Below are 26506 nucleotides of genomic sequence, written 5' to 3' on the forward strand. Positions count from 1 at the left end.
TGAGGCCACAGAGAGATTAGGTACGTGCCCAAGACCACACTGCTAGTAAATGGAAGAGACAAGATTTAGACCTAGGCAGCCTGACTTTGGCTCCCAGACTTGTAACCACTCTTCTGTACCAGCGTGTGCCCTCTTCAAACTGTCTGATGATGGCATACGAGGTGTGCGTTTTACCTCAATGCCTAAGAATGAAACTATGTGGAAATCCTGTACGAACGTCAACATGACCTCATCATTAATAAATGCTTATGGATCCGGGTCAGTCATGTTTCTCAGGGCTTAGCAGCAACTCCACAGAAAACTCAGAGTAAGTCTTATTTCTTGATGACCTGACCCAGAGTATTTAGCAAGTGATCCCTTTATTTACTCAATATATGATTATCGAGTATTTATTTTATACCAGGCACACCGACTAGGCTCTGGAAATAAAACTGAGACTAAGGCATAGTCCTTCGCCCTCAAGGAGCATGTAACGCCTGGACATCTCTCAGTCAGTGGCCAACAGGTTAAAAGCACGACAGTATCCTAAAGGCTAACGGTCACCTGTTGTCTATTCGCTACCCCCTCAGATGTGGGGGTAATTCCTGTTTGCCGGAGACCTTGGGGGCAACCCAACACCTCAATGGGCCGACACCTCTAAAAGTCACCCGCGTCCAGAAGTGTTTTCCCAGCAGTTCTGAGGGCTTGAAGTTCTTATCAGGGGAGTGACATGGAGTGACGGTCGTAAAGACAGACAATTGTGAAAAGAATGTGTAGCCTGAACCTATGGTGGTTTGAATACAAAGAATACATACATGGAAAGGTTTAGGGGCTAGTTTCTAGCGAGCCACTCATGGAACCGGAAAGTCTGAGAGGCGATCCTCTGTCAGGCAAGGCTTCGTCTAGGAGCTCTAGGACCCAGCTCTCGAGGGAGAGGGTCAACTCCACAGAGAACACGGGGATTGAGAGGGGGGAGGGGTGATCCCTGGGGTGGCGGGTAGAAGCAAGAATGAGTGTTGGGTGGCAAAACAAGAGGTCTATGCCATCAACTAAGGAAACTGTGCAGTTCAGAGGAAGATCTGATGGGGCCATAGCTCCTCAACTCACTTGCTCCTCCAGAATTTCCTAGTAGGTATCCCTCCCATCCACACTGACCGAAGCGAAGAAATGGCAAACTTGCCCAGGCTAGGGCAGATTATGAACAACTGTCTATATTGGGAGTAGCAGGGACTAGTGATCAGGAGGCCTGTGCAGAGAGGAGCAGGTGAGAAGGAAAGGCTTGTATATACTGGAGAAGTTCAGGTGTCAGAAACCTACACCTGTCTCCGTGGGAGTGGCAGCTTTGTGACTGTCTTTTAGACATTGGACAGAAGCCTGGAATTTCAAACGCCCCCCAGGGCAGGCAGGGCAGGGAAGGCAGATCAGTGCAGTGGCTGATTCACCAAACCAGAAACGAGTGCCCGCCTAAAGGGGGCGGCTGTCACCCCCTATCACCGTCTTCTTCCTAGGGAGGCTGTAAATCCAGACTGTGGGCTGGAACAGAAAAATATGTCTGTGGGTCAGAATCCAGTCTGTGGACCCCTCAGGTTGTGACGTCTGCTAGGAGCCATATTGTCACAGAGCCAGTGAAAGTCCCTTCTCCACTTGTGCAATTTCAAATCCGTGTGCTAATCTATGCGCAAATCAACAAATACCCAGTGACAGCCCGTGCCCAAGTTCAGCCCTTTGATCTACACTATCTAACTAAAATCTGAAAAACACCGTGTGGGCCTCGAAAGGAGAGGGAACATCACTGTGAGAACTGTACTATCATTTCCTGGCGGGGGTGTGGTTAAATTCACAACTTTCGGTGTGACACTAACCGTCGGAGGGTTTTACATTCTATTTCCTGTTTCCTTTTCTCAATAAAGAAAGGAAAAGCACCCCCCTCCCCCGTCGCAGTAAAGGTACGCTGAGTTCCATAGGAAGACACCATGGGGGTTCCGATTTGGCCACAAGCAAAAACAAAACGTAACCCCCGAGACCTGGTAAATAGCAATATGCCAGAAGACTGTGGATCGTATGGTTGCTTGGGATTGTTTTGATCATCGCCTGCAGCAATTTTCCACGGCACCCTTGGTAGACTAGTGACCAAAGTCCTTTACCTTTGAGTGGCTGGAACCATTTCCCGTGGAAGGTTTAGAAAACAGTAATGGTGGTAATGTGATCACAGGAGCTGTAGTGTGCCAAGGGCTGTGAGTGAGTGGGCATGCCTCACATGGCTCTGATCTCACATAAACGCTCCAAGAATGTCCCCCATTTTCCAGAAGGAAACGGAGATTTGGAGGATTTTCGATAATTTGCCCAAGTCACGCCACAAGTGAGGGAGCTGGAGTTTCATTCTTTGTTTTATTCTCGAATATTTATTCGTCACCTATGTATTGGCCAGGCACTCCGAAAAGATTGATAGATGAAAGCAGCTGGGCTCAAAATGACTCTCACTTGCCGAAAATGATCTCTGTGCAGAGGCACCATTTGGAATATTTATCTTGAGTTTTCTTTCATTTTGTTCAGACACCTAGTGAGTGTCTACTGTGTCCACAGATCTTAGGCTGAGTGCTGGGGGGACTGCAGTGATCCCGACTTTTGGAGGCTTGTAATTTAAATTTTTTTTTTTTCAACGTTTATTTATTTTTGGGACAGAGAGAGACAGAGCATGAACGGGGGAGGGGCAGAGAGAGAGGGAGACACAGAATCGGAAACAGGCTCCAGGCTCTGAGCCATCAGCCCAGAGCCTGACGCGGGGCTCGAACTCACAGACCGCGAGATCGTGACCTGGCTGAAGTCGGACGCTCAACCGACTGCGCCACCCAGGCGCCCCAGGAGGCTTGTAATTTAGTTGGGAGACAGAGCCTGTGCAATACGACACTTGAATAATCACACAGGATCATGTGTGTTTCAGAGCCAGAAGTTCAGAGGGTGGAGTTCAGAAAAAAGTTCAGAGGGTGGAGAGACTTCCTTGGGCTGGAATGGGTGGGACAGCAGAACATTAAAGAAGGTCTTTGAGGGATGAAAAATTGCTGAATGGCCAGGACACCCTCCGTAGGTGTGCAGAAGAAAAGGGCAACGCACAGCACAAGTCATGGTGTAGATGGGGAAAGGATACGGTGATGCCATATAATTTGGTGGGTAAGCATGCAATCTGGGCAGTCACATCCTATGGTCTCAGGTGTGAATCCAGGCTTGACACCTTTCTACTTGTATGATCCTGGATCGATTATTTAACTTGTATGAAGCCTCAGTTTCCTAACCTGGGAAGGGGGCATCATGAGTGAAATGAGGCAGATAAAGTAGGCTCTGGCACATGGGAGGCCCCTGTTGTAAACTTGGTCTCTTTGTGGGGCGGGGGGACCTTGGGGCTGTTCCATCTGAATAGTGGAGACAGATATGTGGCCAACCTGAAACCATAACGTAAGAGCCCCCAAAGGGGACTGGAAACTCTACAGCCATGAACTAAAAGCAGCAGGCATCAGCCCCAGAATCGGATAAAGCCACCAAACCACAAATGTGCTGCTCAGGTCTTTAAAGTCCTACGCCAGGGCAAGACCTGCTGTAACTTTGTGTGATGGAGTCAAACCACACCTTTTTTTTTTTTTTTTTTTTTTTTCATTTTCTCATCAGACTTCACAGGAAATATACTCCTTTGTTCAGATGTGAGATAAGGTACCCCCTCACCCTGACTCTCCTTTGTGGCATTAACTCACCCACCGGGTCGCTCACTTTCTATCCTAGGCCCGTGTCATCATTGGCTTATATTTAGCAGGCACGTGGGTTTGTACTGCTCTTAGGTTAGAAGTCAAACAGAAGTTAAATCTATTAAGACATGGTTTGTCATCAGACTGAGATGATAGTCTAAGAAGAGGAGGTGAGAGTCTCCGGGGGGACTCAGCCAAGGGGGGGGGGGTGTTTTTATTAAAGGGCTATTTGTTTTGCCCTTTAATTTACGATTGAATTAAATTAATTAAATCTTTAGCATTTTAGCTCACAAATAGGATTTAGCGATCCTCCACATTGCTGTTGCTCATTAATTATTTTAGCTTTCATGACTTTCGACCTAACTCCTGTGCCCCACAGAGAGGATCTATACCGAGGTGTTGACAGTGATTTCTCAGCAGCTGTTACAAATTAATAGCTTTGGCCGCCTTCCCAAGTGGACCCATTAAAATCGTCAAGAAAATTGGCTTTAAGGAATTACCCAAAGATCCCTGACCTAATCTAATGGGATTTCTTCCCCATTCTAGGAGCACCCACTCCTGAATCTCTTCAGGAAGGACTACATAAGGATTGACAGTCGGAGGATATGAGAGGAGGAATGCAAACAGTAACCCAGTTGGAGATAGCTTACAGCCAGTTTTCAACAAGATTTTCTCATATCCAGAGAAAAAAGGACGCAAAGAGGGAAGAAACTACTGCAACAATAACAATGCCTAACATGTACTGAGCATTTACCATACGCATCCCATGCATTCTCTTTTTGACCTCTTAACAGCGCTGTTGAGGAAGGGACTATTGTCATCCCCGTTTTCAGACAAGGAAACTGAGGTACAGGGAGCTAAGACAATTTGGAAGATAAATACTTTGCAAGTAAGTGGCAGAGCTAGGATTAAAACCCAAGGAGTCTGGCTCCAGGGCCGGTGTTATTAAATAATACCAAGGTGTGTTTACGTGTTATTGGGAGGAGGTGGAGGGAAATGAGGTGCTATAAAAGGGCCAGGAATAGAAAGGTGCCTGGAGGGTTTTGGCTTTGGCCTTGTATGATGCCATCCTAGTCACAGCACAGATCCCAAGCCCAGATGGACAAGTCTCACTTCCAGTCATAGCACAGAACCCAAGCCCTGTCTGCGCAAATACCCAGAAATATGACACTCACAGTTTTGTACTTAGGTAGTCTCTGCCTCCATCCGGCTCTATGCTTGGAGGGTCAGCAAGGTTCCAGCCCAGTTTTAGGCTTTTATATGGGATCTAGTTAGCCTGAGGGAATTATTGGAACCACCTCTGGCCCATGTTGCTCTAGAGTGGCCAGTCAGAATCTGGGGGCCAACATCAGATCACACTTCTGGAGGACCCAAGGATCCCCAGTAAACTGGATTTGGGGGCCTTGAACCCCCCAGTCCAATATGGAAATGTCTCAAGACTTCTTCCTGTCCCCATGTCCCCACTGATTCAGAGGACGGGTCCTCACTTTGCTTTAGATAGTTAAGAGAGCCCACTCTCGGAAGTCAGCCATTCCTGGGTATGAATCTCAGGTATCGCCCGTCGAGACTTGGAGAAGCTAACTTCTCTGAGCCTCCATTTTTCATCCAGCAAGTGGAGATAATAACAGAACCTACTTCATAGAGTTGTTTTAAGGATTAAATAAATGAATCCATATCAGCCACATAAAGCACGCTAAGAGCTCAATAACTGTGGGCAACGGTAATTATCTACACCTCGTCTCCATTGAAGAAATAATTGTTAAGTGTCTCAAGTCCACAGTGCACATTATCACATCCGGTAGGGAGTGGCCTTGGAGAACAAAGCCTGTGGCCTTGCCAGGCCCTGCAGCCATGTGGTCGGGCCTCTCTGGTAGAGGAAATGGTTTCATCACCTGGCTGTCTAGGTCAGGGCCACTTTCTTCAGGGAAGGGCTCTGTGGCCTTGCCTGCTGGACATGACTCAGCCCCCTCACCTGGCTCTGCCACCCCTCAGTGTGCAAAGGAGTGGAGAGAGGCACACGCCTGCCTACCTAGTTGAGCGCTCTTTCCTGACAGAACCTGAGTGTAATTGTGCAAGGTTTTGCTCTTGTGCCCGGGGCAGGTAAGGATCCGGTGGAAGCCAGTGCACTTCTGAAGGTGCACTTCCTTTTACTGACCTGGCTGGGTGACCATGACTGTCACCTTCACCTAGGAAATGCCTGTCTTTCCTCGAGTAAAGGATGAAGGGCGAGGGTAGTTTCTAGGCTTGATAGAAAGGCCCTTTCAAGTTGACTCGGGAGCCTCCTAAGTGTCACGCTGACAGGGTAGGGACTGGGGGCTGCGTCTGTGTCTGCTCTCCAGGACATCTCTAACCCCTGACACAGTGTGGGCCCTCTGGGAACGTCTCTACCACATAGCGGTTAAGCACGTGGGTTGGGTTCCAGAGCCGGACTACCTGCTGTGGAATCAAGGCACTGTTGCCTATTAGCCGGTGACCTCTGGCAATTTCCTTCCCCTCTCTGTGCCTCTGTGCCTCGTCTGTAAAAGAAGATGATGATAACAGTACTCACCTACTCACCTCTTTAGGTTGTTTTGAAGCCTAAACGAGTTTTCATAAAAACGCTTAGAACAACGCCTGGCACCTTGTAGCCTAAGTGTTGGCTGCTATTTCCCACGTGCTAGAGATTTCAGTACTAGATAAAGGCTCAGGTAAATAAGCGGGCAAATCCAGAGTTCTAGACTAAGTATTTGACCTTGAAGTCTGTTCTCCTTGAATGTTATCACCTTGTCTGAGAAGAGTCCTTAGTTTGGACGGTTTAGGAGAGTCTAGATTTCAAAGTAGAACCCAATTGTCAGGCTTTGGATTTTTGTTTTAGACCCAGGAGTTATGGTGCCCATGGGTACTAGGTATCCAGGGTTATCCAGCCCAAATGGACATAATCAACCATCCCCTGGTCCTGGATCCCAGGACGATGGGAGTCTGGTAAGCCTGCCCTTTGACCTGAATCTGAATGACGTTAGTAATACAGGAATAGGTAAAATGCCAGCCACACCTGGCTGGCCCATAAAGAGGAAATACTTCCCACACCTTGCTTTTGCACACTGAGGGCCCCCAGGTAAAGGCATCCCCAGTGCAAGCCGCTTGCTTTAATACCTGGGTGTGTCTGCAGGAACCACCCAGTACAAACCGGAGTGAACCTGCTGCCCTTTCCCCTCTGAGCTGCCAAGTCAAACAGAACACAGGGAACACAAATAGAATCATCACAATAAACCGGTTGTTGGAGTCAGACACAGGAGAACCCACTCCCTGGCACCGCCACCCCCTCCACGGGTCCAGACAGGATGAGGTGCTAGGAGGGCTGAGGAAGGTGCGGCCTGTGGGCATTCCTGCCCAGCAAGCAACCCTTTGGCTCCTCTGGACTCAATTGCCACCCACGTGGAGCTCTGCAGGAGCTGCTTGCCAAGGCTGGGAGGGAGGAGGGTCTCCCCTTCCTCCGGGGCCCTGGATTGACGGGAAATGCCCTTCCCACCCACTCAACTTGACTAATGCTGCCGCTTGTCAAGGAAGGGAACTCTTTAGACACATTAAAATCCTAAAGGCATCTGAGGTTTGGAGGAATTCGTGCTGGACGTGCCTCTCTGCAGGGTCAGACGTGGGGGAGGAGAGAGGGGAAGGAGGAGGGGCCAGGCCCAAGTGACAGCTTCAGAAGAATCTGGCAGAACTCTCCAGGTAGTGCCCTCCCTAGCCTGGGGCAGGTCAGAGTCTCCCAGAACTCGCCCGAACTTTTCTGCTGCCTGTGCTCTGGGGCATGTCTCTCTTTGTCTCTTGGATCTCAGGCCAATGAGGAAATATAGGTTAATCCCAGGAGGCAGGGATGGGATCCAAGTTCTTGCTTTGTGGTGTCAGCACCTTTTCATGAAGTTCTAGCAGATCTCACAAAAGATCTTCAGTCTCCCCTCGGCCTTTTCTTTATCGTAGGTTGGGGAAAAAGGGCTAGAGTCTCCCCGGAGAGAAGTAAACTTGCCATGTGATCCCAGTAGAGGTTTTCTGTGTATTCCACTTCGTCCCAGGATGTAGGAAGAGCAAAAGCTCTGAAAACTGACCCCTGGATTGGAAGCCTGGCTCTGTACTCCATCCTCTGGCAAGTTACTTAATTGCTGGAGCCTTGGTTTCTTCAGGTGTCAAAATGGGTATAAAACGCTCTAGTTCACAGGGAGGTAGAGAGGATAAAATGAGATACCGTAGATGAGGACACGCTAGACGCTCCTGGTACATCAAAGGCCTAGATAAATCTTGCCTTTTTCCCGTCTCTCACCCTCTCTGTCAGCGGCTTGCTGGGACCTTGATTGGCCAGAAGAATTAGAAGAAAGACCTAGAGAGAGAGAGACAGAGAAAGAGAGAGAGAGGATCTCACAGTAAACAAGACGGTCTCATTCTAACTTAACTCTGAGTTTCCAGTAGGGACATTAGCAACCACTTTTTTTCTAGGTGGTAAGATCGGTCATTTATGTGCCTCGGGGTAAATCATAGCAATGCTTTCCTTTCCCGTCTGAAACAAAACACAAGCCACTTCATTACCAGGCCCAAACTGATTCAATCTAATCTACCCTCAAGACAGCACTTCCCACTTACTTGAACTTGAGGTTTCCCTCTTTTCCATTTGCCTTATGCTTTAGGTGCAGTACCAGGGGTGGGGAAAGGGCAACTGAAACTTCCAGGGGCGTTAGCTTGACTATCAGTTGTCAGAAAAAAGTTGAAATTCTCATGACTCCCCTGAAAATGTCAGAACTAGTAGGTCGCTCCCTAGCCCATGGTCCCGTAATAAGCAAAATCTGCCTAATGCTTGGATACGTGGCACGGATCTCAACTTCGGTCTGGGGACTTTTTTTCTTAAGTGCCGATGATGACTTTATTCTGCTCACTGTGCCCTTCTTCCTGCGTTTGGCCTACATTTACAAAAGGCTGCCATCCTCTGCTTAGTAAGGACTAGACAGGAAAAACATTATGGTGGAGACGGGTGGATGGGACAAGGGTTTGGGGAGTGCTGATCAACTGGGTAGACACTTGGGGAGTGGCAACAGAGTGGGAAGGGAATTAAGGGAGAACTGTTTAGAGAAGGGTGTCAGGGAAGTGAGTAATAGGTAGGTCAGAGGATGGAGAAAAGGAATATTGAAAGAGAACGGATATGCTCTGTGGGCAGGTGGTAAAATATCTGAATGGGAGCCCAGGCAGGGCTAGCAAGGAGTAATCGGGAGGGAACTTGGAGGCGCTGATTTGTCAGAGGAAAATGGGATTGGGTATGCTCCGGCGGAGGATTGGAGGGATCCCAGATCAAGCCCAGATGCCATTCATTTTAGTGAAATCCTTCTTTATGCTTCTGCCATTGGAAACACACACCATGTGCTCATCCCAATGACTTATTATTTTTTTTTAAAGCCCTGCACTTTATGTTTGTGACTTTGCTATGTGCCTTACTGTTTTAGTATATTTTTTAGTAATCTCTGCACTCAGTGTGGGGCTCATACTCACGACCCCGAGATCAAGAGTTGCGTGGTCTTCCGAATGAGCTAGCCATTGGAGGCACCCAATGGCTTATCTTTTTTAATGTTTGTTTGTTTGTTTGTTTGTTTGTTAAGAGAGAGAGAGCAGGGGAGGGGCAGGGAGTGGGAGAATCCCAAGCAGGCTCTTGCTCCGATCAGAGCAGAGCCGGACACAGGACTCCATCTCATGACCTGATCATGACCTAAGCCAAAATCGAGTTGGGCGCTTAACCTACTGAGCCACCCAGGCGCCCCTGCTATGGCTTATTTTTAATTCAAGAACATAATAGCCCCTCTGCTTTCCCTCAAAAAATTAGACACAATGTAAATGCAGCTAGGCTAGATAAAATTCAAAGTCTCAGACCCTTCAGCTGTGCCTTATCATTCCAATGTTATAGAGCAGTTGCCTTCATACAGTCATCTTAACCCCTCACTCCTGATACTGAATCTCCTTTTGTTTACAGTTGTTCTGCACCCTTCCTATAACTTTCGAGAGACTCGTGTGAGGAGAAAGGAGGCTGGCACCCTGAGATTTGTCACACTCCGCTAGCTTGTATACCCAACACAAAACTAAGCAGTACAGAAATCAAAGCTTCACTTCCTATTGGCCTGGGTTCTTCAGGCCTTCCCACTTTTCAGTATCCAGTCCTCCTGGATTTCTAAATTTTCCCTCCCTTTGGGAGGATTGTTCCTTGAACGGGGTTATTAGATCGCCTCCCTCAAGTCTTCAATAAAGCGCCAAGGCACGATAATGTGCTGCTTTTAAAGTATAAACGACATCCAAACTTCTGATTCCCTTGATTCTGGAGTCGACTGCAAGCAGTGGGAAAGTTTTCTATGCTGGGTTTTGCTCCTGTCTCCTGGGTCAGGCAGTTTGGCCAGTGGTTGTTCTGTGGGCTGGAGGAGACTGCGGTCTGGAAGGTCACCCTGACAATTACCGCCAACTGAGCGTGGAGGGAGTGGTCTAGGTTTGGCCCTCAGTCTGGAGTCACAGGCAGCACAGAGATCTTGGCTCAGGACCCGGGGCTGAGGCGTGCTGGGACAGCCTTGGGGGTGTCCTGGCTTTCCAGGGGCTGGGGAACCCTCTCTGGCCCGGGGGCGGGAGACGCTGTTCCAGAATCGGTTCTGGCTCCACTGCAGTCTCAGCACTTTCTAATTCCAGCGCCAAACAACAACAGCCGCCCAGCTGCAGCCATGGCAACAGGCCCCGCCCACCAGACCTCGTTCCGAGCCTGCAGCACGTGACCGCAACGTCTGCGTCGCTCCCTCCGCCCCTGGCGCGGCGGGAGGGCGGGGAAGTGCGGGGATGACGTTTACTCAGTCGTCTCCATGGATATAATGCATAGACGTCAACGTCGCCCAGTGTTTAGTGTGTAACGTTCCTCCGTCTCCATGGGAACGTCAGGCGGCCAAACACCAGGCCCCAGCAACAGGCTTCTGATTGGCCGAGTCTTCCAAAGGCGGGGCTTCGTCGCCCGCGCCAGCTCTACCGTGTTGCTGTTTTGGTTGTTTGTCTCCCATTTGTTTATTTCTCAAACAGATCCTGGAGGCTGAGGTCTGGATCCGTCGCCAAGGATGAGATCCAGGAGAAAACGTGCTCAACGTGCAGCTTGCATTTACCGATTATACAGCCTCAAGATGACATAGGCCCTTTGTGACCAAGTCCATTGTGAGAGTCACGGCCCTCAGGCCTGGCGGCTGTCACGGCCCAATATTTGGAGTTACATCCCCGACCCTCCCCCACTTCACAGCTCAAAAATGCTCTTCCCCTCTCAGCCTCATCCCGGAGACTGTGTTGCCTTCACAGTTACGCTTGTTCACCCTCCCAGAGCAGTCAGGGCCTTCCGTACCTAATGCCAGGATTCAGTGCTACCCCCTGCAGGATTTGGCTACGGTTTCCCGTCTGGTCCTAATTCTGTTGAATGACATCATTTATCCGTATTCCTACCCAGAGATGCCCAGATTGCTTGTACCTTGAACAAATACCAAAGGATCCCAAAGGATAGGGGTTGGTACTTGTATTCATGGACTCATCGAATCTTACGCTTTTCTCTTTGCCTATTTTAATTCGAGACGAGGAGGAGGGGGGCACTTGACTTCTCCAAAAGAAATAGAAATAAATTGAGGACAGAGATGGGGGTGGATGGAGTGGGGGAGAATTCTGATCTGAAAATCTCAGATTTCTTCACATATGAAAGTAATACACTGATGGAGTTAAACGTTCGGAGGCACAAATAATGTTTCCAGAAACAGTTTTAACCTTACCCTGAGCTCCCACCAGTGAAGCCAAGTTATTATCTGGCAAGAGATAGGGATCTAGCCTCAGGGGTTTCAGTCAAGTTGTGCTTAAAAGAATGCCTTAAAATCTTTAGTTATGGTGTCAAATATAATAAATCTTCACCAGCTCATGCACATACAAGTCTGAAATGTTGCATAAAAGGTTTAGATGACCCGATAATATGTTTTCAAAACCCAGAAAGGGAGAGAGAGACACTGATGCAAACCTCAAGTTAAAAATAAGAAAGTAAAATTACTTTCACAGATTGGAATTGATAAGAAGGGCATCTTGTTCTCTCTGCTCTAATCAGCCCACCACCTCCTGTCCCCTTTATCTGCTCTGGGGAATATCCTTGCTAAGTGTCCTCCCTGGCACTCCTTGGCCAGCTTCTAGCCTACAATTTCCTTTGGAGATGTGAATGAAATTGGAAGCCTGCTCAATACAAATAGGACCAAAGGGCACAGCTACTTATTGTAATGAACTTCATTCTGATTAAGTCACAGAGACTGCAAGTGCTTACTATTTACCCAGTAAATATATTAAATTGCCAGGCAAGTCTCCCTCCTGTCCTGATGCTGCCAAGGCATATCTGAAAGTCTGATATAAGATCATTTTTAGACCATCAAACATCCCTTCTGAATTCTATCATCTGTCTTTACATTTCTAGGAATACAGAGCATCTTGGTCTCCGAGAGCCTATCTATCTGGGTTGCAAAGAAAGAGTAATAATGAGACAATATTTACACTGTACCTTGAAGATGGACCTGAAAAGCTAGGAGGGGTGACTGAGGGCGTTTCTCAGTGTGGACAAGGAAGAGGGGAGTATGATGGAAAATGACAGAATTTCTAAGTACCTAGATTTGACTCTAGCACATGAGCTGGATTTTATGATTCTGTTGAAAAGCACCAGTTACAACCTCAAAGCTTCCATGTCCTTCTCCATCCCCCAGACTTAGTTCTGGAACTTTCTTCCTTTCTTTTATTTACTTATTTATTTATTTATTTATTTATTTATTTATTTATTTATGAAGGAGAGAGAGAGAGAGCATGAGTGGGGGAGGAGCAGAGAGAGAGGGAGACACAGAATCCGAAGCAGGCTCCAGGCTCTGAGCCATCAGCACAGAGCCCGATGCGGGGCTCGAACCCACAAACTGTGACATCATGACCCGAGCCGAAGTCTGACGCTTAACCGACTGAGCCACCCAGGCACCCCTTGACTTAGTTCTTTCTTTTCGTTCTTTTGACCATGACCCAAACATGGTTGTGGGCCATAGCATGTGGCAGGGGAGTTTTTAATCCGGGAAATACCAAATAGATGATAGTTTCGATGGTACTCAAAGCAACAGTTGGTTTCCTATGTGTCTACATGCACACGCACATGCACAGACCCTCCTGCCCCCGGGGTTTGTCTGAGCTGCTCCGCTTAGCTGACCAAATTCAACCTAAAGACCGCAATGTCCTGCTCTGCTGCTGAGTTCCTCAAACGGCAAGAGGACTAAATTCCTCCAGCATATTTCCTCGCCTGTAACATGGGATCTGGAGAACTTACTGACCCTACATGTTTGCTCAGCCCTAAGAGAATTATAATGATGGAACGGTTATTAGTTGGTACCGTGGGAATACCAAATGGCATATAAATGCTTGATTATCATTAATGGGCATTATTTCCCCCCAACACCTTTCCATCTTGGTGTTGAGTGGAGCCTGCACCTGCCAGGGTTCCACAGCAGACAGGCTTGTCTCAGGCCCGGAGGAGCAGCGACCCACCTGGCCTTCCAAGACCCAAGTGCACATCATACCTCTTGCACATCCCAGCTGTGACTGAAATTGAGCTCTTCAACTCACACTCCTCCTGTCTTCAGTTGTAGAAGTGAAGATATTGTGGGGCACCTAGGTGGCTCAGTTGGTTGAGCGTCCGACTCTTGATATCAGCTCTGGTCATGATCTCGTGGTCATGGGATCGAGCCCCACGTCAGGCTCTGTGCTGAGCGTGGAAGCTGCTTGGGATTATCTCTCTCCCTCTCTCTCTGCCCCACTCTTGTTCATGCTCTCTCACTCTCTCTCTCTCTAAATAAATAAATAAACATTAAAAAAATTATAAAACGAAAAAAAGATGCTGCTACCTTCCCTGCTTACCTCTCGGCACTGTTATGAGGGTCACACTAGGGAATGTTCAAGAAAGGGCTTTGAAAACCATAAAGCAGAAGGCATTCAAGCTTAAAAATGTTTTACTAGACAAGGTGACCTATAAGTGGAACAGTGTCAAGCTGGGCTTGGGTGTCATTCATAGGCAGGCTGGGTGAATGCCTACCTGTGCGATCTGATACATCCCATGTCAGGGCATGCTCCCTCACTCTCCCTAAAATTCCATTATCAGTGGAATATGCCTTTGGAGTCAGCATCTACCACTCTCTTCAAGTCTTAGGTTGAAAATACAAATTCTTTGATGAGTGAGCAGTAAACTCCTAAAGTTTAACATAAATTAGGTTATCAGACATGTTCCACCCTGACAGGTGAGACAGCACCACATGAGAACACTGGGCTCTTAGGTGGGTCTGAAAAACAGGATCCTGGGAGCCTAGGGAACATTATTCATTTTAATCAAAGTTGCCCCTCCAAGTTGTGCCATTTGGTGACAGAGGATACTTGGAGCCCACCCAGCAGATCTGGAGCGCTACTCATACATGAAAAGGAGAGACTTACCCTGTCCTTACCCAAAGCCTCTGAGGCCACTACAGCAATCCAGGGGTTCCCACACTGCTGGATTTTAGGGGCTGGCAAAGTTTTTAAAAAGTTGGTGAACTGGTGTGGGGAGTGGGTGGGGGCGCCAGTCAGTTGAGCGTCCAACTTGGGCTCAGGTCATGATCTCACAGTCTGTGAGTTTGAGCCCCGTGTGGGACTCTGCGCTGACAGCTCAGAGCCTGGAGCCTGCTTCAGATTCTGTGTGTGTGTGTGTCTCTCTCTGCCCCTCCCCTGATTGTGCTCTCTCTCTCTCTTTCTCTCAAAAATAAATTAAAAAAAAAATTTTTTTTTTTAAAGTTGGTGAACTTGGATGTCTGGGTGGCTCAGTTGGTTGAGTGTCTGACTCCTGATTTCGTCTCAGGTCATGGTCCCAGGGTCATGGGATCGAGCTCTGCATTGGCCTCTGCTCTGAGTGTGGAGCCTGCTTGAGATTCTCTCTCTCCCTCTGCCCCTCCTCCCCATTCATTCGCTCTCTCTCTCTCTTTTTCTCTCTCTAAAAGAAAAAAAAAGTTGGTGAACTGACATAGGTTGTCAGCTCTCAATTTTACCAAACCATCACCATTTGTTATCACCATCATTTTATAAATAAGAGGACATTTTAACATTAACAAAAGTCAGAAAGACATAATCTAAGACTTAGGGACAGCTCTTTTAAATTGAATGTATATAGCTCTGTGAAAACTCCTTGCTTTGTCATTTTTTTCCCTATCTTCCTCCGACAGTTCTATTCCTTCTTTAGTCTCCATGGCGTATCGTTGACAGTGGTAGAGAGCAGACAGAAGCATCAAGGAGAAGTAAAAATCGAATTCAAGGGTTGATTCATTTTCCTAATCAAACGGACCACTTCTTAAACCACGTGCCTTTGGATCACCAGTTTCTGTGGCAAAGGGGTGGGACACAATCTCACCAGGATGGGTAAGAGTGCAATACAATGGTGGGAATATAATACTTTGCATAGTTCCTTTGGAATTACACCAGTCTGGGTGGGTCAGTTTGTTTCCAGTTGGTCTGATCCTTGCTTGGACCAGGCTCCACCCACCCAAACACTTCCAGGTTTACATGAGGAGGTGGGATTTTGACTGCTCTACGCCTGTTCAACAAGATCAGATGGGGCTGAGTGGTGAAGATCGGCATGTTCCCTGGAGGAGGGAACAAGCCTGCCTTCCAACTGGTGTCCCAGGCAGGTGCAGGAGACACTGGCAGAGCCAGTTTAACCAGCATCTCTGGGCAAGGTTTGGCCCATACTTTTTTCCTGCTTGCAGTTTCCTCTGGCAGAAGTGGAAACACTCTTCTTGGCAGGTTAGCTCAGTTAGTTAGAAGTGGCAACACTCTACGTGTTCTGCGGCTGTATATGAACCGAATGCAACCAGCATTATAGCACTGTATATAGTGCTGATAGAGATATCACTATATATATTATTATATATTATATATGCTTTCCTTCCAAAACCCAGTGTAAACAGAAGCTGAGGCTATCATTTAATTCTAAGCAATTTAAGAATAATCAAAGCCCATGAGACTTTCTCTCTCATCAGTAACTCCCTGCTAGATACCTAGGGAAATAAATTCACTTATTCAGGTCACCAGGGCACTACCCACCTACTACACTGGGGAGAAAACAGCACAATTATCTATTGTGGAGTAGTGAATTATAAGATCATTATTTAAAGAGATGTATTGAAACTACTCAGCCAAAATGGCATCATAATGTATCATGGCACTTTGGTGAATATTAAATAACGTAATGATATCTGTAAAACATTCAGCACAATCCCTGAGCGGCACTCAATAAATATTAGCTACTGTTATTTCCATTTATTCGAGAAGTATTTTTTGAGCAGCCGATTCATGGCCAGAAACCGTATTATGGGCTTGCGAGTCCATCATGGGTGAAATAAGCAGGATTTCTCTCCTTCCGGAGTGGAGAGACAGACACCAAACAAACTCAATCAACAATTAAGGCCTACTCATACGAGGCCTTCTGTGGGCGTTTGGGGGTTCATCAGATCCCAAAGATCCCAACCCTTGTAGAACGGATCTCTTAGATATCAGCCCCATTGTTTTCTAAATAAGTATTCATTATTAGAAACAGTGTTAAGTGCTATACATGCAAAGCCTGGAGTGAGCGAAAGACTTCTAGAGGGTTCCTAATTCAAGCTGGGTGCTCAGGACACAACATTTCAAGTTTGAAACCTGGATAAGAGTAGGTTTAGCTGAGGAGGAGAGCGGGAGATGGGGGCAGAGAACACAGGTTTAACACTAGTAACTCACATTTATTTTATTTTATTTTTTTTTTAATTTTTTTTTTCAACGTTTATTTATTTTTGGGACAGAGAGAGACAGAGCATGAACGGGGGAGGGGCAGAGAGAGAGGGAGACACAGAATCGGAAACAGGCTCCAGGCTCTGAGCCATCAGCCCAGAGCCCGACGCGGGGCTCGAACTCACGGACCGCGAGATCGTGACCTGGCTGAAGTCGGACGCTTAACCGACTGCGCCACCCAGGCGCCCCAAGTAACTCACATTTAATTTGTGCTTTCCGTGGTACAATGCCTTTTCACAAACGTCCTGCAGCAGAGGCTTGCCACCGGAGTGAATTTAGTCCCCAGCTCCAGGATGCATGGCGGCAGCTGCCTACTTTGCTCCTTTCCAGGAGATCACCAACGTTTGACAGTTGCTGCCTCAGTTTTCCTTGCTCTCCATTGCCTGGAATAGTTAGTATCAGCTACAACAAGGATGACTGCTGAGGCCCGAACGCAGCTTCTTTTACTTGTAATGAAAGCCACCCTCGTGCCCCCAGGAATGTGTTCGCAAACACTCGCTGCTGGGTTTAAATAATCAAGTATGGGCTGAATGATAATCAGTCTCTGAGGGCTGAGCTGTCTTCTTTCCCCAAAACATACATAATCCTTTAGCTCGCTGTGCCCTTTGCCTCCTGAATTTTCTCGCCTTCAGGTTTCAACGCTCCTCTTATTCCTACCAGCAAGTTCCACAGCCTGGCTCATATTCCAGCTATGAAATAGTTCACATAGTTCTGGGTAGACACAGAATTTACGGGAACTGAAGACGGGCGGATTCTGATAATGGCTTGTGGAATAGCCTTCGGTGCAGTCAAAATAACAAAGAATTTAAGAAACTAATGCGTTGAGACTTTTAGTCTCCCATAAACTTCCCAAATGTTCTTACTTAAACCCTGTGTAAGTATCAGCAGAATCCAGGGGAGCGTGGCCCTGGGTGAGAAAGAGTGGTTTGTCCAGCGTTCTGCTGTTTTACAGCACAAATTCTGAGCCGAATTCCGTTTATTGTCAATAGCTCTCTAACAAAGGGCAAAATGGAATGTGCCTGTTTTCAAATTCCTGTGAAAAGGGGTCCTGGAAGACCTCAGATCCTGGTCTAGGGCAATTTGCGTCACTGTTTTTCGGGGCTTTGAATGAAGACTCTAAGCTGTTGAGAGAGATCTTACCAAACGTCAACGTTAGCGTGGAGCCACTTATCAGAAGGATCTATATAGGTTGTTACTGCAGAAAAACGAAATAGAACTGTCCATGCCTGGTTTGAAGTACAGTGATGGCTAGGGAGGAAAGTAAGCCGGGAAGAGCTGGGACATTTCTAAATTTGGTACCATTGATCCAAAATTTGGTGTTTATCATCCGGGGGAGGGAGAGATGGTTCGGGGGCAACTCAGACACTAGAGCTTGTGGTGCGCATTTTAAGGACAGAGGGTTGCTGGGTTCAGAGGTGAGGAAAAATCCACGGTTATGTTTCTCAGTACTTAACTTTACACTGGGAAGCATTTCCTCTGCCCAGAATGCTCTGCTTCTTGTCTTCCCGTGGCTGGTTCCTTCCTGTCATTTATTTCTCATCACGAAAGTCACCTCCTTCCACCTAATCCAAACACTCACAACATATCTCTCCATTTTAATTACCTGCTCGCTTTTATCTGATATTTTGGTTTGTTTTCTTGTTTATTACTAGACTACGAGCTTTGCTTTAATAGGAAGCTTGTCTGTTTACTATGGATTCCAGCGACTAGCACGTAGTAGATACTCAATAAAGATACTGAATGAAGAATAAGGAATAGGATAATTGTCCCTGTACGATTTGAGTCATGAAAAAATTAACTTTGTAGAGGTCTTACCTAGTACCTGCAGGTGATTTTCTGGTTCTTATGCAAGATAATAATAATTTGAGGTAAATGAAGCCCCTTTCATCCCTGGCAGGGATTCTGAAACCAATGGAAAAGTAGAAGGTAGGATAGAGATTTCTGATAAGACCACAACTAAATTGGGGCACTTACATGTCTCAAACTCTTGATTTTAGCTCAGGTCATGATCTCGCAGTTTGGTCTGTGGGACCAAGCACTGTGTTGGGCTCTGTGCTGACAGCACGGATCCTGGTTGGGATTCTCTCTGTTCCTCTCCCACTCGTGCTCTCTCTCTCTCTCTCTCAAAAATGAATAAACAAACACTAAAAACAGAACACCACAACTAAATTAATCTCGAACACCGTGGGGCTGCTTTATCTAAACATACAATCTAGAATCACCTCATTTGAAACTCTTCGGTATTCTCCATTGCTAGGGGTTTTGTGTACTTCTCTGGTCATCTTACCACACGGGCCAGAAACGGGTAAGACGTGTTGAAATATTCACTGTGGCTCGGAGCTGCTGTTTGGTAAGCCTGCTGATCTGGCAGGCCAATGAGTGGAGTGCTACTTGAAAACACCAGGTTTTCTCCATTTCCCCAGCCTATTTCACAACGTCTTGCTTCACTCTTTTCCAAGTTCCAAGCTCAGACAGACACCAGCTGGATGAACACTAGACTTGGATGGCAAAGTCATAGTAGCAAATGAACCCCCGAAGTCCCGCCTCCTGTGAACTGTCCCATTCACGACAAACAGAGGCCAGGAGAAAATGAAGATTCTTCACCCGCAGACACCCTCTGGGCAGGTTCCCCACAGTTGATTCCAAACCACCTGATCAATGTGGAAGAAGGAATAGAATGGTTCAGCCAAACTATGCAAATGAAGAATCCTGTCGGCTGATCCCATCCACGGAGCTAAGCAATCTGAACGGGGCAGGAGTGCGTGGTCCTCTGTTGTAACCTTGAAGTTCAGCTCCAGCCCAGATAGGGCTGATGTAGGCCCTGCAGCCAGGCCTCAGGTGATCGCGTGGTCTGCGATACTCCAGTCCTGTCCAGTGCAAGTCTTACAATCAACAAATACTGACCGAGCCCTAGCCACATGCCCAGTCATGGCTAGATTGCCCAAGAAGCCAAGTAGGAACATGCTGGGGCCAGGGCAGGGCCAGGGATGGGGGTAAGGGGCATTCAAGAAAGAACCGGGAAAACTGTAGCCATCATTCTGTTTATTGAGTACCTTGCTGTTGTGCAAGGCACTGTTTCTGGCACTGGGGAACCCGCAATTTTTCCCTCCCGCATGAACTTACATCCTGGCCTTATTTCAGCATACTTGTGAGTTTTAGCTTTTGAAATAAAATTTTATTTTGCAATTTAATGTTGTTTTTATTTTGAACCTCTTGGGAGAGTACCATCGTCATTTTAGTATGGGGGCCATAAAAATTTTATTACGGCCTATTCCCCGTACTGTTAAACATACAAACAAAAAGTTAGGTTTTTAAACCTTATGCCCAAATATTTTCTAAAAAAGTCACTTGCAGTATTAACTTGAATTTGTGAAAAAGAAAGGATTTGTGGGGGGGGGGGGGCGCGCCGCACTTGGGTGACTCCGTCAATTAAGCATCCAACTCTTGGTTTCGGCTCAGGTCATGATCTCATGGGTCTTGAGTTTGAGCCCCACATCGGGCTCTGCAATGAAGGCGAGGAGCCTGCTTGGGATTCTGTCTCCTTCTCTCTGCCCCTCCCCCACCCACTTTCTATCTCTCTCTCTCTCTCTCTCTCTCTCTCTCTCATAAATAAATAAATAAACATTCAAAAAGAAAAAAAGAAAGAAAGAAAGAATGGAGAACCTATCCCAGACAGATTGTCTTATTGTGCTGATCACTGCTTCTGAATGGGGTGGTTTTGGATTTAAAACCACAGGTAGTGGAAGCATTTAGACAGCAAATATGATGGGTGTATGCAGTTCTAAGAATGGGTGTACCCATGGGCTTTGGAAGCATTTATATTATTATGCCTGATAAAGTAGGTGCTGCTCAGGATTTTGGTTCCCCTCACCTCCGGAGAGTACAGGTAAGAAGTCACCCATCGAGCCCCTTTATCCAAAGAGAGAATCCACGCTGCCTTCTCTGAGCTTTCTGTTTAATGTTCATTCTTTCCTCACACATTTATTGAATGCTTTCTAGTGTCACGAAGCTAGGCACCAAGGGTAGTTTCCTACCGAATGAGACAGATAAGCCCCCTGCTTTTGCGGAAATCGTGGCCTAGTAGAGGAAGACAATGAAAAACGACGTAAATAAAACAAATAGGGTACCATGGTGCTAAGTCCTAGACAGAAAATGGCAGCAGGTAATGTAACAGAAAGTGACTGAGGGATGCCACATTGGACTGGGGACGGGACAGGCTTCGTGGAGAATTTGATATTTGAGCAGGCATTGATCATGCGGAAGAGTCAACATGTTAAGATGTGGGGGGAAGAGCGAGCAATGGATAGAAAGTCTCAGCTACAGACCCAGCTTGGCAGGTTTGAGGAACAGGAAGAAGGCCAGCGTGGCTGGAGTGGAGGAGATGAGAGAAAGTGTTTCAAGATGAGGTCGGAGGGTTAGGCAGGGGCTGGGACCTACATTTGGTAGACCTCAGTAAGGAATGTAAATTTTTTTTCTACAGTGTGATTCTGTAAATTGGCCACTAAACAGGTTTGAAGGGATTGATGGTTTAGGGTTTAGTGTTATGATTTAATTCCGAGCCCCACTAAGTGGGAGAGTAGACTTCCAGCGTGAGATCTGTCCCTGTCTTCATTGATTACCTCTCAATCTCCGGCGGGCCAGAGTCTGAAGGTGGAATTCTTCAGTAAAGTCATTTTGGGGATGTTAGCCAGTGATCTCTAACTCACTGACACTCCATGTGAAATAACAGCGGAGAAAATCAGACCTCAGCTGGGAGTTTTCTGGTAGGACACAAGCAGATACTGAGCTAAGACAAAAAGTGTTTGTATCTGAGGATGAAACTCGAATCTATAGATCAGAAGGCAGCATAACTCTGAATGCTTACATACTGGCCAGGATTTTCCTGGTTTAATGTTTACTTATTTTTGAGAGAGTGAGAGAGAGCGCGCGAGTGAGCGAGCACGTGCGTGCCTGAGTGGGGGAAGGGCAGAGAGAGAGGGAGACACAGAATCGGAAGCAGGCTCCAGGCTCCGAGCACCAGCAGAGAGCTCCACACGGGGCTCGAACTCACCGACAGAGAGATCATGACCTGAGCTGAATGAAGTCAGACGCCTAAATCCACTGAGCCGCCCACGCGCCCCTTCCTGGTTTAGATTGTTTTTTTTTTTTTTTTTTTTTTTTTTTTTTGTCGTCACAATTATTACCGTCTCTTTTAAGGATCTTTCTTGCTGAGCAAGGCTGTAGATAAAATGGTATCAACTATGCTTGAGATGTCTTAACACCTTGGAGCGCGTCACGTGCTAGCCCATTCTGGCCATGCCTGGCCCTACCCGTGCTGACTCTGGGATTTTCCCCGTTGGATGGGAGTCCTGCAGCTGCAGTGTTTAGTCAGGGTGTGTTGTTTTCCTATAGGTTTAGTGACCTAGATGGGCTTCTTCTGAAAGTCCAGCAGCTAAGTCCACCAGAGCTGCAGAAGTTCAGCTCAGGACAGCTGAGGAACCAATGACCTGGAGAAGACTTGCTGGTCTGCCCGCGGTGAGCTCTGCTTTCTACAGGAAGTGTCAGCAAGACTGACAATGAGGGTCCAATGATGCAGGCTGTGGTGAGACAGGCTGCAAGCTTGGGCTGAAATGTCTCCTTCTCAGGCACTATAACTATTCCCCAATGTCCTCAGCTCCAGAGGGAGCGTATCCCAGGGACCACACTGAGCTTTGTTTAAATGCTCGCATTAGCAGAAGGACGGGGATCCCATTGAATCATCATCTCCTGTCAAAAAGCCAAGGGTTGTTCCGAAGGAATGCAGCTTTTCCCAAAGAGGCTAAATCCCTAGTACTGATTAGTCCTCATGGCCACGGTGGGGGCGGTGAGGGCGAGGGGGGAGGGCAGTGTGTTTGTACGTGAGTGTGTGCAGCGACGGTGGTGGTAATCCTGTGCCTCCACTGTTTTAAAACAGGAGCAGTCTTTTTGCTCACTGTCTGAGCCATAGGGTGAGTAACCTTGACCCCTAAAGCCCTCCACTGGGTGTCATGTGTGTGTGAGTCCTGCCCCTCCTTGGGTCCAGACATTTAGAATGAATAAATTAGAGGGTGGTGGTAACATGGTCATTGTCATTGCAGACAATGTGGCATTTATGTATGGGCACTGGCTGTCTTTATCATGGGGCTCAATAACAAGGGCAAGTTTGATCTTTCATCACGAACCACTGGGGTGTTCTTTAGGCCTAGAGCCTGCAACAGCTGAAAATAGCCCTAGCATCTTGTTATTTTCTCTTTCCCAATTTTTGCCTATTCATACCCAAGAATAAAAGACACAGCCTGTTCAGCCTTTCCAAAGATTTAAAGAACCTTATCTATTGATGTCTAAGTACCCATAAAGGACAATATTTGCCTTGCTTGCATGAGGGTATTCATTCATTCATTCATCCGTCCATTCAGGAGATAGTCATCGAACACCTGCTACAGGCGAGGCACTGGGCTAGGTACTAAGTGAATATCAGTACATGAAAAAGACAAGGGCCAAAGCATGGGGATGTTGAATAAATCTAAGAAGCGACTTCCCCAAGTCCCTGAAGGAGTTGATTTTGCTATACACATCTTCCTGACTTCTGGTCCCGTGCTCTGACCACAACCCTTCACCGCTAGACCACACTTCCCCAAATAAATAACTACTTCTGCATGCTGGGGACGGATTGTGTGCGGCAGCATTTACGTAGGCAGTACAGACAGCAGCCTTTCACTTAATGTTGCAATAACACCGGGCTAAACAATGTGCACTGGCTTCCAGAGTTGCTGAACAAATGCTTGATGTGGGTCAGGTCTCTTAATTCAAATGCCAGAGAAGTACAAAATAGGAAAAGTCTCTATCTGATAAGGAGCAACTGTTGAGGAAAGATATATTTGTTGTCAGTTTGGGTTAAAATCAGACACAGGATTCTACCCTCCTCTTCACTTCTGGATCCCCACAGAGGAGGAACTCCGCACATAGATAATCACAAAGTGCGTAAGTTTTGGTTTTATATGCTCAGACTTGCCCCGAACACAGAACCCCTGCCCTGCTAGAAGGCAGCACTATGTTCACAGAGGCACACGCACATCTGTCTCAAAGTCACCCTGACCTTGGCTAATGGCAAAGATAATTTCGTGCATCAGTTCTGATTTCCCTCTATTTTAAGGCTACATCATGTGAGCTCCACATTGAAAATGTGATTTTGTAGTCCTGAAGCAGATACCATGAGCAGATTCAGATGTGAGAGTACGTTAGGGTGATCACAGATTCAGATGCTCTGGCATTTCAATCTTTATCGTGTCACTTCCCAGAGGACAGTGGGTCCAGGTCCCATCTCTGTACCGTAGTCACTTCCTCTGATACTGGTCTCTGAGCCCTCCTCTGTGTTCTGACCTCTGTCAAAGAGCTTGCTGCTGCTTTGTAATTCTCTCCTGATTTGCTGATCTTCTCCCCAAAGCTGGAAGGTCTCTGAAGGTAGGGACAGGTCCATTCTGTTCTGTACAGTAAGTGCCAGCCCCCAGAACTCAGAGGAGTGCATGGCCATAGGAGGCTGTCAGTAGTTCCTGGATGAATAAATAAAAGAATTATGAATTCATGGTTCTGTCCTTTTCAGAGGATGGGTTTAAATCTCCAACTCTCAGGTCATCATGGTGCCGGGAAGGAAAGAGTTAAGCTATCTGGAGGGGCTAGGTTCATTCAGAGACCCCTTTCCTTTTATTGGCAAAGACAGGATAAAGTGATATATGAGATAAATCCTGGGATATAAAATCTTGACACATCCTTTAGGTGCTGAGTTGAGCTAATTCAAACTCTGAAGGGGAAATAAATGAAGTCATTCTAGGTGTTCTCTTAAGCGGCCTGAGATCCAGTTCTGAAGGGAAGGCAAGACCAGACCCAGGAATTTAAAGCTTGACCTCCTTTGTCCAAGCTAAGAAGAGAAATGGATTGGCCTTCATGACTTTTTTTTTTGGTAAATAATCAAGAACAGTGAAGTAGCCTGACAGATGATACAATTAGGAGAACTGAAGGCCAGAGAATTGTTTCACGATTCAAGGCAGCTCGGAGAAGTCTGTGCTTATGTATTATGTTTTTCCTTCTCGCTCTCCTTTTTTAAGTGCGGAGGTTGGGGGGCGCCGAAATTCCCACCAACATAAACCAGTGCCATACAATGATGAAATTCTGTTTTCACCTCTGCCTGTGACAGGGAATGCAAAAAATAGCAAGTGGCCCAGTTCCACGAATCCCCGCCTCCCTGCCCTCCCAGCTCCCGCCGGGTTCTCATCTCTAAGAATGGAGGTTAGCGCACCGCGGCGCGCGAGCCCCACGCAGTCCCAGGACCCGGAGGATGATGTCAGGCGGCGGGAGTGGCCGCAGCCGGGCCGGGGAGGCCGAGGCCCCGGGGGAGCGAGTAGGGAGGGCGGCCTGGCCCGGCCGACGGCGCGCCCGGCCGCGCGGCGTCGCCTGGAGACAGCCCTGGCGGCGCAGTGTTGCTGTAAACAGCCGCTTCCCTGTTACTATCTATAGCAGGATCGCCTGGCTCCGGGGTGCGGCGGCTGGAGGCAGGTCGGCGGTCCGGCTCCCCGCGCTCCCCGAGGGATCCGCCTGCTGCCCTGATCCCGCCTCGCCCCTTTCCGTGAGCCCCTGGCCCGAAGAGTGGGGGAAGGGACACAGAGGCTCTGCTGGGATCTGCGGCTTCGCGTCCCGGAGGTGGCCGGCGCGCTGGGACCCAACCAGGGGCAATGTGACCCCAGCTGTCCTTTGCAGCGGAGCAGGAGGCTGGGGGCGTCAGGGGGCGCAACGCACTCCCGAGCATCTAGGCGCCCCAACCCCGTTTTCCAGGCCACGGGGCCGCGTCTTAGGTCCCAGTGGCCGAGGTCCCCGGCCTGGGCGCTGCTGGCCACGGTCCTTCCAGCGTGCCCGATGCTCCCCCCTCCAAGTCCTCGCTGGAAAATCACCCGCTTCTGGGCTCCCAGTAAGCACAGCTTCCTGGGGGAACCGAACCACATCTAACTCCCCAGCTTGGACTTGCGCTCCCCCAAGAGCTCTCTCCACCCGGTACTCCCAACTGACCACCTTGCCCACATAACATCCCCCCACCCCCACCCCATTCCTCGGGCCCCAGCTCAGAAGGAGGCAAACGAACCCATCAGACATCCTTGCGTGGAGGTTCTGCACAATGTTTACTGGCTAGTGTCTCAGAGATTTGACAGTAACACTAACATCCTTAAGTATGGCCGAGAAAAAAAAATGCGTTTTTTCCTTAAAAACAAACAAAAAATTAAAATCAAAATGCCCAGCATCGTAGGTAAAGTAGGTTATCGTAGTCCCTTATTTTGGATCTCCGGACTTTCTGCTTCCAAATGCAGTAACAGTCCTAGTATTGCTCGAGAGTGGGGGCTTAAGGGTCTGCTTCCACAGTTTGCACTGAATTAGGGCTAGAATTTGGAATGTCGTGGTGCTGGGGTGGGGGGGCGCATTCCTTCGGGGGCCGAGGCTTAAGCCCTCGGGCTCTGTACCTGTTTCTCCTTTACCTTAGCCCCAGCACGTTTCCGGGGTTCCGTATACTGGTAAAAAGTCGCTTCCACCCCATCCCCCAACTCCGCTCCGGGAACAAGGGTCCGCATTGAACCAGGTGCGAATGTTCGCTCGCGTTCTTCGCCTTTCCCGCCTCCCCTCCCCCGACCGCGGCCCCCGCCTCCCCCCGCGCTGCACCCTTGGTGTTGGCTGCAGCCCGCGAGCAGTTCCCGTCAATCCATTCCCCCCCCCCCCCCTTACACAGGATGTCCATATTAGGACATCTGCGTCAGCAGGTTTCCACGGCCGTTCCCTGCGGTCGCGGGGGGAGCTATCCCCGGAGTCCCTCATCTTAGGGGGTCCGTGAGACCCCTAAATCCTAGATTGCTAAGCATTGAGGAGAGAAGGAAACGCAACAAGACGGGAGACGGGAG

At 48.0% G+C, this 26506-nt stretch overlaps 1 long non-coding RNA gene across 1 annotated transcript; it reads right to left on the reverse strand.

Moving 5' to 3' along the window:
* Positions 1-3627: 3627 nt before the first annotated feature.
* Positions 3628-26220, reverse strand: LOC123584093. Its single transcript, XR_006705153.1, has 3 exons — positions 26090-26220; positions 23952-24121; positions 3628-8064 (listed from the first exon to the last, which is right to left on the reverse strand). It is a non-coding gene; the product is annotated as an uncharacterized LOC123584093 (long non-coding RNA).
* Positions 26221-26506: the final 286 nt, after the last annotated feature.

The sequence above is a fragment of the Leopardus geoffroyi genome, chromosome B3 (genome assembly GCF_018350155.1).
Source record: "Leopardus geoffroyi isolate Oge1 chromosome B3, O.geoffroyi_Oge1_pat1.0, whole genome shotgun sequence".
NCBI classification, from domain to species: Eukaryota; Metazoa; Chordata; class Mammalia; order Carnivora; family Felidae; genus Leopardus; species Leopardus geoffroyi.